This window comes from Vombatus ursinus, unplaced genomic scaffold (assembly GCF_900497805.2).
Source record: "Vombatus ursinus unplaced genomic scaffold, bare-nosed wombat genome assembly UNPS02011591.1, whole genome shotgun sequence".
NCBI classification, from domain to species: domain Eukaryota; kingdom Metazoa; phylum Chordata; class Mammalia; order Diprotodontia; family Vombatidae; genus Vombatus; species Vombatus ursinus.
In genome coordinates, this window is record NW_020951369.1 from 5,453,014 (window position 1) to 5,467,320 (window position 14,307).

Genomic DNA, 14,307 nt, shown 5'->3' on the forward strand with positions numbered 1-14,307 from the left:
ATAGTACACACTGTGTTTGGTGCCCTGATATGTTTATCAGAAATAATCCTCACCACAGTAATCTGAGAGAGGAATTTAAGTCGATGGAGCACTTGGGCTATCATCTTACCTTTATCACTGGTTATATTTCCATATAGTCTAGAACAGTGAAGATATTTAAGAGGTGTAGAATAAGTAGGGGGCCACTTATATTGTTGCCTTGGTTTGCAAACTTAAGAGTGTTGAGTATTTATATAAAGGAAGCTAAGATTCATTCAGATCAGACAGGATTTATGCTAGGCTTAGTATCTTAACTGTATATAAAATTCTCCTTTGTGCAGACTTATTTGGATGTGTATGAAGCATTTTTATAAACAGTGCAACAGCTTTGAGGCAGAAGGACACTCCTGATTACACTGCCACTCCACTGTGCTAAAGGACCCTTCAGTTGGTTGAATAAAAACTTTTATGTACTGCTAAGCACAAATCATTGTGCTAACCCCCTGTGGGGGATACAAAATGATCCCTGCCACTGAGGAGCCTAAAATCTACTTGGAGAGGGGAAAAAAAAACGCAGCAAAGAAAGAAGTGCTTCCATGTAACAATTTTTTTTTTTAAAATAAACAGAAGAAAGCAGGAAGAAGTTCAGAGGGGCACAAATAAACAAGGGCAGTTTTGTTTTTCTTTTCTTTTTTTTTTTACTACAAAGTTAAATTAAATATGTCTTAAAAAAACAAAAACTATGTCAAAGAAGTAAATAATTTAATATACAATTCTCTTTTGTGTTTTTTTTATATAATCAAATGTTCATATTTGTTGATGTTTATTCAGTTCATAAGAAAAAAGAAAAAACACATTTACTTGCCTGGAGTCCATAGACCAGTAAAGGGTCCCTGGATAAATTTCAGAGGATCCATGAACTTGAGTGGGAAAAATATTACATATTTATATTCAATAACCTCTAAATGGAATTTAGCATTTCCTTCAATTATTTTAAAATATTATTCTGAATGCATGCCATCTTGGGGTGAGGGAAGGGGAAAGATAGGGAGAAAATTTGGAACTCAAAATCTTGTAGAAATGAATGCTGAAAACTAAAAATTAATTATTTTTTAAAAATTTAAAATATTATTCTGAGAAGGGATTCATAGATTTCATCAGGATTTCATAAAGATGCAAGGCACAAAAAAGCTCAAGTCTTGAAATGTTAGTAAACCATCTAAAATAGCGTTTGAGTAAGTGTCATAAGAGTAGTATAGTAGTGCTAAAGGACTGTTGTGCTCAGGCCTGGGCATGCTTTAGGAAAGGCATTAACAAGCTTGAGTACATTTAGAGGAGGCTGTCTGGGATGGTGGGACTTGAAGCGATGCTATAGGAAGGTGGGGGTGTTTAGCCTGGAGAAGAGACGACTTTCTCCGTATATCTAGAACTTAAGATAGAACAACGACAGAATGAGCTGTATTCAAGAAAGTGATGTGTTGTCATGTGGAAGAGGAATTAGATTGGTATTGCTCGACTTCAGAGCAATGGGTGGAGGTTACAATCACATGATTCAACTTCCTCCATTCCAACATCTTCCTCTTCCATCCTATTTCAGTTACCTACAGATATAATTATCTCTTAGCTTAGGCCTTGCCATCTCATAGAATTAAGGTGGCTAGTTAGTCACATCAAAATAATAACACACAACAATACACTGAGTAATACTATATATTTTGTTGGATCTACATAAATATAAAAATGACAAAGGTTTCATTCACCTATGGATATGCAGCAACTTCATGAGACCTCAGCACTTAGGAATGGAATCACTGATCTACAGGAATCTTTTCCAAAAATAGCCTATCCTTGGATGTAATCTGATATCATTTTATCGATTTAGATCAAGGTATAGTTGACTTGTAGTCAATGAGAAATTGTAAAGAAGAAGATTAAGTTAAGACAAATTTAAATTAAGACAAATTCAGAAACAGGAAAAGACTAAAAGTCTAGAAAAGTCCAGAAAGGGTTGTTTGTTTGTTTGTTTTTTTAAATAGAATTTCTAGAAAATGTCTAAGAAATTTAAATTTTTTTTGAAATTTCTAGAAAACTTTTCTAAAAGTCTAGAAATGAGAGCATATTGGGGAAGGGGAAAAATTGGTTGATTTATTTCCATCACTATATGAGAAAGAAGTTTCTTAGAGCTCGAGACTCTTTGAGACTATCCCTCTCTGTGTGGTAGCTCTATCCCAACTGTGGAGGTGGGTGACTCATCAGGCTAGGACAGCTTGATGAAAATATCCTTTATAGACTTCCCACTCCTTTTGCATTTGGAGTCATTGCTCACCAAACAACATGCTGATTACTAGTTAGACTTGCCAGATCCCTTGTTACTGAGAAAAGGGGAGCACCCTGGCAAGTGGGGATAAGTGTGCAGATGTATCCTGTTGCATCTAAAATATAGGGTGTGAAGAAAGGCTAGCTGATGGCTCAGGCTCAGCCTCTTTGGGCTGAAGGACATCAGTAACTAAAACCATCACAGACTTAGGATCTGGTTCTGAGCTTTGCCAGTTCAGGAGGTCAGTTTTGCCGATGATCCACTTAAAGGAAGACTGATACATGCTAATTAAAATCACTACTCTATCATCATCCCAGAAATCTTCTTGTGCTACTCTTCTTCCCATGCTGTCTTCCTACAGACCTCAACTTTCCTAATCTCAGAAAAAGTCTCAGGATTGTTTGTCACCTGCACCTACCATTATCTCTGAGGATTACAGTACACATGTTAACAAGTCATTTGGTACTAATCACAAAATTCCTTAAACTCTTCAACTCCAATATCTTTCTTTTTCATTCTTCTGAAGATACACACCTGAAAACACACTATTACCTCAAGCCTTTGCCATTTCATTAAATTGCACCACCTCTAAGATTGGGCATTTTAAAATTCTGCTCTCAGACCACAACCTCTTGTCTTTCCACCCCTCTCATTCACACTATATGTATTCTTTACCCTCATCATGTCCTCTGGACCCTGGACCCATTCCTAACTACATCCCATCTCTTATTACTCTGGCTTTACTTGCCTCTATACTTGGCCCATGATGTACCATTTAATACCTGACTAACTACTACTGTAGAATCTCTGACCTTCTACCATCTGTGACCTATAAATCCTCACCCTTAGGGGACCTTTACCATTGCTTATTCCATTCCTGCTCAAGAGCTGCTGAGCCCTACTGGATAGTCATAAAATTAAATAGTTTTCACTCAATAAACAAGCTAACATGGGCCCCTGTTGTTGCTTAAGAATTCTTCTCCCCTACATTTACTGATTCCCTGATCTCATTCCTCAGGGCCACTGTTCAAAACTTTTCCTTTCTTTCCTCTTTCAGCCCACCCACATCCCTTCTCATACTTCCAGCAGATAACCTAATCCTTTCCAATCTAAGGTAATCCAACAAATGTTTATTATACACATATTATATGCTGGTGTTGGGGCTACAAATACAACATAAAAATCATCCTCCTCTTTGAGTGAGAAGACTAAAGCCATCCGAACTCAGCTCCCCTTCTCTAGTTCTTAACATTTCAGCATCATCACTTAAATTCCAATACTTCTGCCTAGCAGAAAAGTATCCCTACGCCTCGCTAATGAACTTTTGCTCAGTTCCCTTCTGCTTCTTCTAGGATTTCATTCAAGGAATGATGCACTTCCTCTCATGCATCTTCAGTCTCTCCCCTGCCAGTTGGCTATTCCCAGTTTTCCTGCAAACAGGCTTAAGGTTCCCCATGCCTAAAATAAACAAACAAAGAAAAAAGTTTTCCCTGGACCTTTCTAGGCTATATAACTCCTATTCCTTCTCTTTTCTCCCACTTACTCCTAAACTTCTTGAGAGTTCCTTATGTCTACGCTATGTTAATGAAATCCTTCTCTTAAGAGTTACTAATGACCTGCTGATGTATAGCTTTTGATCCTGTTGGAACACATTCACTCTTCCTAGGACTTTTTTCCTCCCTTGGCTTCAGATACACCAAAATCTCCTGCTTCTCCACTTCTCAAAAAAGTCTTTTTTCTTTGCTGATTCATCTTCTTCCCTCCTTTTCCTTATTTCCTCAGTACTTAGCATGGTGCCATGTATAAAATAAATGCTTAATATTTGTTGTTATTGAAAAACCAAGATGGCGATTTATTAATTCACAAGGAAAGAAACACAACTGGTGAGAAGATTAGATCAGTGGTGTCAAACTCAAATAGAAAGAATCCTGGTGGGCTTCATACTGACTTAGAAAACTACATATTAACATTATGTTTCACAGTACTTTATTTATTTTGACAAATATTTCCCAATTACATTTTAATCTGGCTCGAACTGCACTTGGGAGTATTGTGGGCCACGTGTTTGATAACTCTGGATTAAACAATGCAGTTAGCTGGTCAGTATCTTCTCTTCTCAGTAGAAAAGTCTATACAGGAAAATAAACTAATAATAGAAAGTTGCTTGGGTTTCCCAGTGTCTAAGTAAGGGCAGCTAGATGACTGAAATTGCTAGTCCTAACAAGCCATGGTGGTCTGATATCCCATCACTATTTCAAGGGATATGTCTAACAAGCAGACAAGATACTCATTGCAACATCTCTTATGAATAGTACTGAATAAATACTGACAAAATCTTATTCATTGGTTTATTCTAGAATCCCACATCACATCTCCTGATCTATGGTCTAGCATTTACCTCCAAATCTTACTATTACCTTCTCCATTGGTTACATGCTTGTTTACTGATCATCTCAGTATTAATGACAGCTTCAACAAATCTATCCCAGAATATTCAACAGCTTCAAGAACTGCCTGGCAGAGGAACTATATGAACACAATTACAAAACACTTTTCACACAAATAAAGTCAGATCTAAATAATTGGAAAAACATCAGTTGCTCATGAATAGACCTAGCTAATGTGATAAAAATGACAATTCTACCTAAGTTAATTTACTTATTCAATGTCATACCAATTAAACTACCAAAAAATTATTTTATAGATTTAGAAAAAATTATTACAAGATTCATTTGGAATAACAGAAAATCTAGAATATCAAGGGAACTGATGAAAAGAAATGGAGGGGAAGGTGGCCGAGCCATTCCAGATCTTAAATTGTATTATAAAGCAGTAATCATCAAAACTGCTTGGTACTGGCTAAGAAATAGAGTGGTGGGTCAGTGGAATAGGTTAAGTATGCAAGACACAGTATTCAATGACTATAGTAATCTATTATTTGATAAACCCAAAGACCCCAGCTTCTGGGATAAGAACTCAATCTCTGACAAAAACTGCTGGGAAAACTGGAAAAGAGTATGGCAGAAACTGGGCATAGATCAAAATCTCATACCATATACTAAAATAAAGTCAAAATGGGTTCATGATTCAGATATAAAGGCTGATACTGTAAGCAAACTGGGAGAGCAAGGAATAGTTTACCTATCAGATTTATGAAGAACAGAAGAATTCATGACCAAACAGGAGATAGTGAACGTTATGAAAAGCAAAATAGATAACTTTGATTACATTAAACTGAAAAGTTTTTGTACAAACAAAGTCAATACAACCAAGTTTAGAAGGAAAGTAGAAAATTGGGAAAGAATTTTTACAACCCGTCTCTCTGATAGGGGCCTCATTTCTAAAATATATAGAGAATTAAGCCAAATTTACAAGAATACCAGTCATTCCCCAATTGATAAATGGTCAAAGGATATGAACAGGCAGTTCTCAGAAGAAGAAATTAAAACCATCTATAGTCACATGAAAAAATGCTCTAAATCACTATTGATTAGAGAAATGCAAATCAAAACGACCTGAGGTACTACATCACACCTATCAGATTGGCCAACATGACAAAACAGGAAAATTATAAATGTTGGAGAAGATGTGGGAAAATTGAAACACTAATGCATTGTTGGTGGAGTTGTGAAATGATCCAATCATTTTGGAGAGCAATTTGGAACTATGCCCCAAGGGCTATAAAAATGTGCATACCCTTTGACCCAGCAATAGCACTTCTAGGGCTATAACCCAGAGAGATCACACAAATAGAAAAAGGACCCACATGTACAAAAATATTTATAGTAGCTCTTTTTGTGGTGGCAAAGAATTGGAAATTAAGAGAATGCCCATCAATCGGGGAATGGCTGAACAAGTTGTGGTATATAAATGTAATGAAATACTATTGTGCTATAAGAAATGATGAACAGGATGACTTCAGAAAAACCTGGAAAGACCTGTATGGTCTGATGCTGAGTGAAGTGAGCAGAACCAGGAGAATGTTGTACACAATAACAGCCACATTGTGCGATGACTTAACTCTTCTCAGGAACGCAAGGCTCTCCAAAGGTCTCATGATGGAAAATGCTATTCACATATGAAGAAAGAACTATGGAGTTTGAATGCAGAATGAAGCATACTATTTGCTATTTTTTTCTTCTGTTGTGTTTTGTTTCCTCTTTCTGGTGGCTTGTCCTCTTGGTTCTAATTCTCACTGACAACATCACTAATATGAAAATATATTTAATAGGAATGTATACGTATAGCCTCTATCAGATTGTGCGCAGTCTTTGGAAGGGAGGTAGGGAGGGAGGGGGAGAAAAATGTAAAACTCAAAAGCCTATGGAAATGATTGTTGATAATTCAAAATAAATTAATTAAAAAAAAAAAAGGAACTGCCCGGCAGGATGAATTGAACTTTCTGTTCTAACAACCCAATCACAAAGTATTAGTTGGGATGTTGATATAATTGCTGCAAATATTTATGTTTGCATCTTCTCTTTCTATAACAATTATCTCCACAACAGCAAGAACAGTATATTGTTTAAACTTTGTATTTTCCTAAGCATCTATTCTAGTACATAGAGGACACTACAAATGTTTGTTGAATGAATGACTATAACAAACCATTCTAAGTTCTTTGATTTACTGGATCGAAAAGTGGTACCTAACTGCAACCTCACCTACCGAGAGAATCTCAGATGAGAATGATACCCACAAGGTGCAGTAAGCAGGTGCCAATTGTCTTTTACCTGGGGAATGTCATCTTAATGATTCAGAGTCTATAGGCTGCTTGGTCTGTGTCTGTTCCCTGCTAACTTGCCCACAATGGCCAGAAATAGAAAAATAAATTAGGTACAGGCTGCAGAGATACAATAAAACATCTCTAAATGATAAGGAGATTATTGTCAAATCTCCCCTTCTGTGCTTTGGGGACATGTCACGTTCTAACTGGCTAGGAGGCACAGAAGGTAGGAGAGAAGGCAGCCTGATTAGAAATCATCCCTGAGGAGTAAAAGGCAACAAAAGAGTGGGAAAGCAGAAGAGTCTTTCAATAGCCTTTTTTTAAGTCCCTTTAGGTTTTGCTCTGGAATACTGTATTAGGATTCTTAAAACCCAGCAAAGTCAATGTCCAGGCAGAACTGGCTTTTAGAAGTGCCACTGATTATGTGGATCAGTTTTGAAAAACTGATTTTGTTTTCCTTGAACTTGTTTACAATGCTGTGACTCCTGGAAGAGTCTTCTATTTCCTTCTGGGAAATAAAAACACATTTTACTGATGTCCTTTGTCTTCATATCACAATCTTTTTAATCTCCCTCTCTCCAGACTAAACTCTCCCATGCAACAAAACATAACAGTAACCAGAAACATGGAACAGCTAGATGTCACGATGGATAGAGTTCCAGGCCTGTAGTCAGGAAGACTCATCTTCCTGAGTTCAAATCTGGCCTTAGACACTCAATAACTGGGTGACCCTGGGCAAGTCACTTAACCCTGTTTGCCTTAGTTTCCTCATCTGGAAAATGAGCTGGAGAAGAAAATGACAAACTATTCCAGTATCTTTACCAAGAAAACCCCAAATGGGGTCACAAAGAGTTGGACACTACCATAATGACCAAACAACAACAAACCAGAAACATCTGATATGATGACTACATCTCTCAAAATGTACAATACTCTTTCCCAGTAGTTGTCCACCTCTCCTACCATGAGGATCAAAGTGTTTCCTTATCAGCTCTCCAGACCCTCATTAGTTTCTCGATTACTTGAAGTCTGACTTAGAGATTTAGAGAAGGGCAGCTAGGTGGCGCAGTAGATAAAGCACCAGCCCTGAAATCAGGAGGGCCTGAATTCAAATCTGAACTCAGACCAAACACTTGACACTTACCAGCTGTGCGACCCTGGGCAAGTCACTTAACCCTAATTGCCCAAAAAAAAATAATTAATTAATTGATAAACTTAGAGATTTAGAGACAGATAGGATCTTTGAGGTCATGTAGTCCAATTCCCCCAGTCGGGTTAAGGAAACTTAACTTGCAATTAAGGTGAAATGACTTATTCAAAGTCACACAGGTTGTAGGTAAGTGATTGATTTAGGATTTTAAACACAGAACCTCTCACTCCAAATTCAACATTCTTTCCAATGTACTACCTTTGGCTATCTTTTAATTTACATTACTGTAATCTCTCTCTTCTTATATACATACATATATATATATATATATATATTTGTCATTTCCTAATGCACTGTAACATCCCATTATATTCACATACCATAGTATTTTCAGCCATTCCCTAACTAATAGGGTGGGAACAGGGCTCTAGGCCCATCATATTTGGTTGTACTTCTAATAATAATAACAGCTAGTGTGCCTATAACACTTTACAGTTTGTAAAGCAATTTACAAATATAATCTCATTTTATCCCCCCAAAACCCTGGCAGGTAGGTACTATTATTATTCCCATTTCATAGATGAAGAAATTGAGGCAGAAGTTAAAAGACTTGTCGAGAGCCATACAGCCAATAAGTGTTTGAGTTCAGATTTGAATTCAAGTCTCCTTAACTCCAGTGCTCAATAAAGAGCTTGACACTGTTGTGAGTTGCTCTGAGTAGATAAAACATTGCTACCATGAGGGAATGAGGAATTTTTCTTCCCTTTGGAAATCTCGTACTCTAAAGGCAGAAAAATGGAAAGTACCTACTCAACTTACTATAATTAATTATCCATTAATATGTAACTTTTTTCTCAGAATATTCTAATAGCCTTTCTTAGCTGCTAAACATTAATGACTATTTTGTATACTTTCAATTATATTGCTACTTTGTTTATATTTATTAATCACCTAATTTTGTACCTCCCTTTCCTTTAATTTTTTAAAAAAATATTCTCAAAAAGTTATAGAATTCAGCCTTGCTCTGATTCATGGAGGGGCTTATTTGTAGTGCTAGAACTTCATGAAATGCTTTCTCCTTCATAGCTACAAGCAATCAAGAATGTCTTGGTTAAATCTCCAGAACAGAGTACTGAGTTAATTCTTCAAAAAATTTTGTTTAGAGGTGATTGCTTCTACAAAGAGTTCTGCTACAAATATTTTAGACCTTTGTTTCTGTCTTTGATTTCTCCAATTACTTATTGTCGTGGAACACAAATCATCTGAGTGACAGAAATACTAGACCCCTCTGTCTCTGTGTTTGTGTTTTTCTGGTCTAAAACTTTACAAAATGATTTCCTATGAGAAAAAGGCATCAAATCAGTAATTATACTGAGTCAACCCAAAGGAATTAGAACTACTCTTAAAAAGGTAAATAAAAGCTGATTTTTTTAAAGACTAGAAATTATCAATATTTAAAATTTTTTTATCATATTCAGTCATAAACGATTCAGTTTAATGTGGGAAGGCCTTTATGAATTGATGCAAAACATTCTCTAAACATTCAAAATGTTTTCCCATTTCCCATAATTACTTATATATTAGTTACATATCAGTCCTAATTTTTCCTTCAGATATGCCACCAACTATCAGAAAGCAATAATTTTTCCAACAATATCCCCCAGTGTGCATACCCATATACCTTATATAGGCTGAGAGATGTCTTGCTATTTAAGGAGCTGGTCTGGGATCAAAGGTCTTGATTCTTCTGATTTTGATTCAGATAATGAACTTTTTTTTTAATCTTTGGCAAGTCTTAACCCACAATGCATCTCAACTGACATCTGCAAAATAAAAAAAAAAGATGACAGCTCAAGTAAAACAAGATTTATGATCTTCCCATTAAAAGGTATTGATTACTCTTTGTTTCTCTTCTTATTTCCATGACCTGCTTTGTGAGAAAGTACTAGTTTTTGACACATTTTAGAAATGTTTATGGGTGGAAAGTCAAAGGATATGTTTAAAAAACAGTGAAGACAGAGAAGCATATTTTAAGATAATCAGGACTGAATGCAAAGCCAAACTTATTGTTATCCCCATTTCCTCACATTCTTGAAAAAGATGATCTCAATTCCCTTACCCAATTTTCTCCTTTCAACACATTTACTGAGCAACTGTTGTATGCAAGGCGCTGTTATGTGGAGTTTGGGTGATACAAAATAGTATGACACAGCCTATCTTCAGGGAGCTTGTGGTCTACAGAGAAGATAAAGCTGCTATCCAAATTAGAGTTCCAAGTATGCTGTGAATAGATTTGAAAAAAGCAGTACCAAGTTTTAAGAGAGTTCCAAGGAAAGACTGATTATCTCTGGTCTAAGGAATACTGAGAGGCTTTATTCTATGGAGGGAATGGCATTTGAACTAAGGCAGCTTTAGAACTACCCTCAACGTTCTCATTGCCTGGAACAGTGATTTTCCTAGTGGGATCCAGGCACCCCTGAAGGACTGTGCCTGGCCTGACTTGGGGGCTAGGGTGTATGTGGGGGATGAGTGATTGAGCCATCAGAGTGGAAAGATAGGAGACTTCTACCCTCCCAATTATAGCCAATTATTATCTCCAACATAACCGTTATCTACCCTTCAGGTTAGAGCCCAATATTCTTCCTCCCACAGCTGAACTAGCACCCAACCATCCTCCTTCTGGGCTAGGCTTTGGCCACTCAAGGTCTAACTCCCACCAAAATAACTGTGTGGATATCATTGAGAAAAATCACCTTCTGCACCCAGAATATCCATTAGGAAAAAGAACTTTTTTGGGGGGGGCTAGGCAATGGGGTTAAATGACTTGCCCAGGGTCACACAGCTACTGTCAAGTGTCTGAGACCGGATTTGAACTCAGGTCCTCCTGACTCCAAGGCTGGTGCTCTATCCATTGCACCATCTAACTGCCCCTAAAAAGAACTTTTTTTAATTGATAAGGGTTATAGATAAGGGTTCAATATAAACAAAAAGAAGTTTATTTTCAAAACTTATTATAGTATCATCTCCTTCTCTCCCACTCCATCTCCTTCCCGGGTGATTTATTCAAAATGCTAATAACCATCTGTTTGATTCCCTATGCATGCATACATGCACAAGCACTCTGAAATCATGCTTTTGGCACTCCTGACTAAGTTCTTATTAAACACATTTTAAAATTATCTTTTAGTTTTTTAATTACTACTGGCAAAAGTAGAATGGGCATGAAGAATAACAAGCCAGTTAAACTAACATTTCTTTTCCCCTCAGAATTATAGAATTTTAGTAAGAGATATCAGAGATCATTTAGTTTAACTTCCCAATTTTTCATATGAGAAAAGTGAGGAACAAAAAAGTTAAGTGACTTGCTCAATACCATATAAGTCATGGACAATGGGAAGATTAGAACTCAGGTCTCTGGATTGCCAGGCCAGTAATTTATTGTGAATTCAACATGCATTGAGATCATATAAGAAACTAGAAGCTTTTACCATATATAGTATTTTCTATTCACACACACACACACACACACACACACACACAGGTGCTCTTAACTATGCTGTAATAAATTCCTCAATTTTTGACCCCTTCTGCAATTCTAATCGAGTCCTTTTCTCTGTGCAAGTTTTAAAATGCTTTAGTGACACTTTGCCCCATATCTATTACTGATCACCAACCCACTTCTCTTTTACCCAAGTGGGACCATTTCCTTGTAACAAATACGTATAGTCAAGCAAACAAATCAAGATATTGGCCACGTTATAAATAATCTTTACATTATACCAGTCCTCCTGCATTTTCTTTCAACTAATACTTTTTTTCCCATAGGTTCCTTTGTTAGTCTGGTGAAACCTAGAAGTCCCTTCTTAAAATAATGTTTTTAAATGCATAAAATATAATACATAGGTTATGAAGGAAGCCAATTATGCTGGAATACAATTATCAAAATATTTAAAAAATAAGATCATGGACCTGAGGTTAAAAACCCCTTAACTAGAAAAACAAACCCACATTCTTACATTTTTGGAGGCCTTCAGCTGTACAAGAAGAGACATACTATCTTTATTACTTTGACTACAATCTCTCCAAGGTCAAAAAGTTGAACATAATCTAAAATAACAAGGGTGGCTAGATGGCTCAGTGGATAGAGGACTGGGTCTGGAGTCAGGAAGACCTGAGTTCAAATCTGGCCTTAGTACTTGCTAGGTGTGTGACCCTGGGCAAGTTGTTTAACCATGTTTGCCTCAGTTTCCTCATCTGTAAAATGAGTCGGAGAAGGAAATGGCAAATCACTCCATTATCTTGGCCCAGAAAACCCCATGAACAGTATGGTCCACAGGGTCACAAAGAGTAGGACACAACTGGACAACTAAACAACAGCAACAATGTTGGTAAAGTGCTAGATTTGGAGTCAGGAATACCTGAGTTCAAATCCTGCCTCAGACATTTAGCTGCATGACCCTTGGTAAGTCATAATTTTTCATCTATACAATGAGAATAATAATAACATTTACCTTACAGGGCTGCCATTAGGATAACATATAATAACATTTAAGCACTTTGCAAACCTTAAAGTGTTATATAAAAGATAGCTATTGTTGTTGTTTTTAACTGTTTTAGATGGAATCTCACAAGAGACATTTTTGCTATTGGGCAAGCACCATAACTTGCAAGAAATCAAGACAAAGTTTTAATAGTCCTCTTTCTTTGTTTTTTTTTTTGTGAGGCAATTGGGGTTACGTGACTTGCCCAGGGTCACACAGCTAGGATGTATTATGTATCTGAGGTCACATTTGAACTCAGGTCCTCCTGACTCCAGGGCCCGTGCTCTATCCACTGTGTCACCTAGCTGCCCCAACAGTCCTCTTTCAAACTACTACGAGTGCTATCCATTTCTACCATAATGCCCCAAACTTCTGATAATGTCACCAAATGGCTATTTCCATGAAGTGGCAAGCATTCCACTCACCTGGCCACTCCTAAGTCCTCTTGAAGTGCCTTGTATCTATAGCAGGTATCATGAGTCCTTTTGCTCATTAGAACAATTTGCTTCTCATTTTTCCATAATGAGTACATCTGCTATCTGATAACTCATTTGGCTCAGGATCTCCACTGATGACACCACGTTGTGCTCCAGGAAGCATGAACTGGCTGCACTTTTTGGACAGGGATAGGCTAGCTTCTCCTCTGAGGAGGATGTTTATTATTTTCTCTCCTCTCCTGATATGAACGTGAAAGTATCTGACAATAGGGAGAATACAACTGAGCTTTTACACAATGTCAAGTAGTTACCCTCCTGTCTATTCAAATATGTGGCACTCATAGCTTTCCTCTTTTGGTTCCGTGACCTTAACATGCTACATTATCGATAACATTCCTTTTTTAAAATTAGGAGCCTGACAACGATCAACAAATATTAAGCTTCCATATACAAAGAATAGAAAAAGAAGAATGTATATGAAACCATGAATCTCTATTACATGTAGCTTGTTTTTTAAAGTATACATAAAATTTGATACAACAGCATCACACTGCCGTGTTTGTGTGTTCCATCCTGACTTTCCTTCTGCTCCCTTACTGTATTTTAAATATTTCATCAGCGTTCTTTTCTTTCTTCTCTTGTTTGCAACTCCATCACTACCCCTTGACCTCCCCAACAATTTCACTCTACCCACCACAAATAAAAGCCTTTACTTGTAACAATAAGTATAGGCAAGCAAGATCAAATTCATACACTGGCCATGACTGAAAATTATGTCTCATTTCGTAACTATAGTCTCATATCTCTGCCAAGAGGGGGCAAGTATATACTTCAGCATCAGTTTTCTTGCGTTGTTATTTGCCTTAACTGGTCATTCCATTGATCACAGTTACTAAGTCTTTCAAAGTTGCTTTCTTTTAAATTACAATAGTTATTGTATAAATTGTTCTCCTGATTCTGCTCTCTTCACTTTGCATCAGTTCACACAAGTCTTTTGCTGAATTTATCCTTTCATCATTTCTTACAGCGCAATCATATTATGTTCCTGTACCATACTTTGTTCAGCCACTTCCCAATTGATGAGCAACTCTCTTGATTTCTGTGGAAATTCCCTATATCAATGAAATCATGTCTAGACTCCCTCCCACCATTACCTC

General features: G+C 36.9%; 1 protein-coding gene across 1 annotated transcript in view; it reads right to left on the reverse strand.

The window, feature by feature from the left end:
• KIAA1211L (KIAA1211 like) overlaps positions 1–9,990 on the reverse strand; it is a 162,167-nt gene extending 152,177 nt beyond the window's left edge. Inside the window, exon 1 of the mRNA XM_027856682.1 lies at positions 9,854–9,990. The gene's annotated coding sequence lies outside the window, so the exon portion shown is untranslated. The remainder of the gene's footprint in view (positions 1–9,853) is intronic.
• Positions 9,991–14,307: the final 4,317 nt, after the last annotated feature.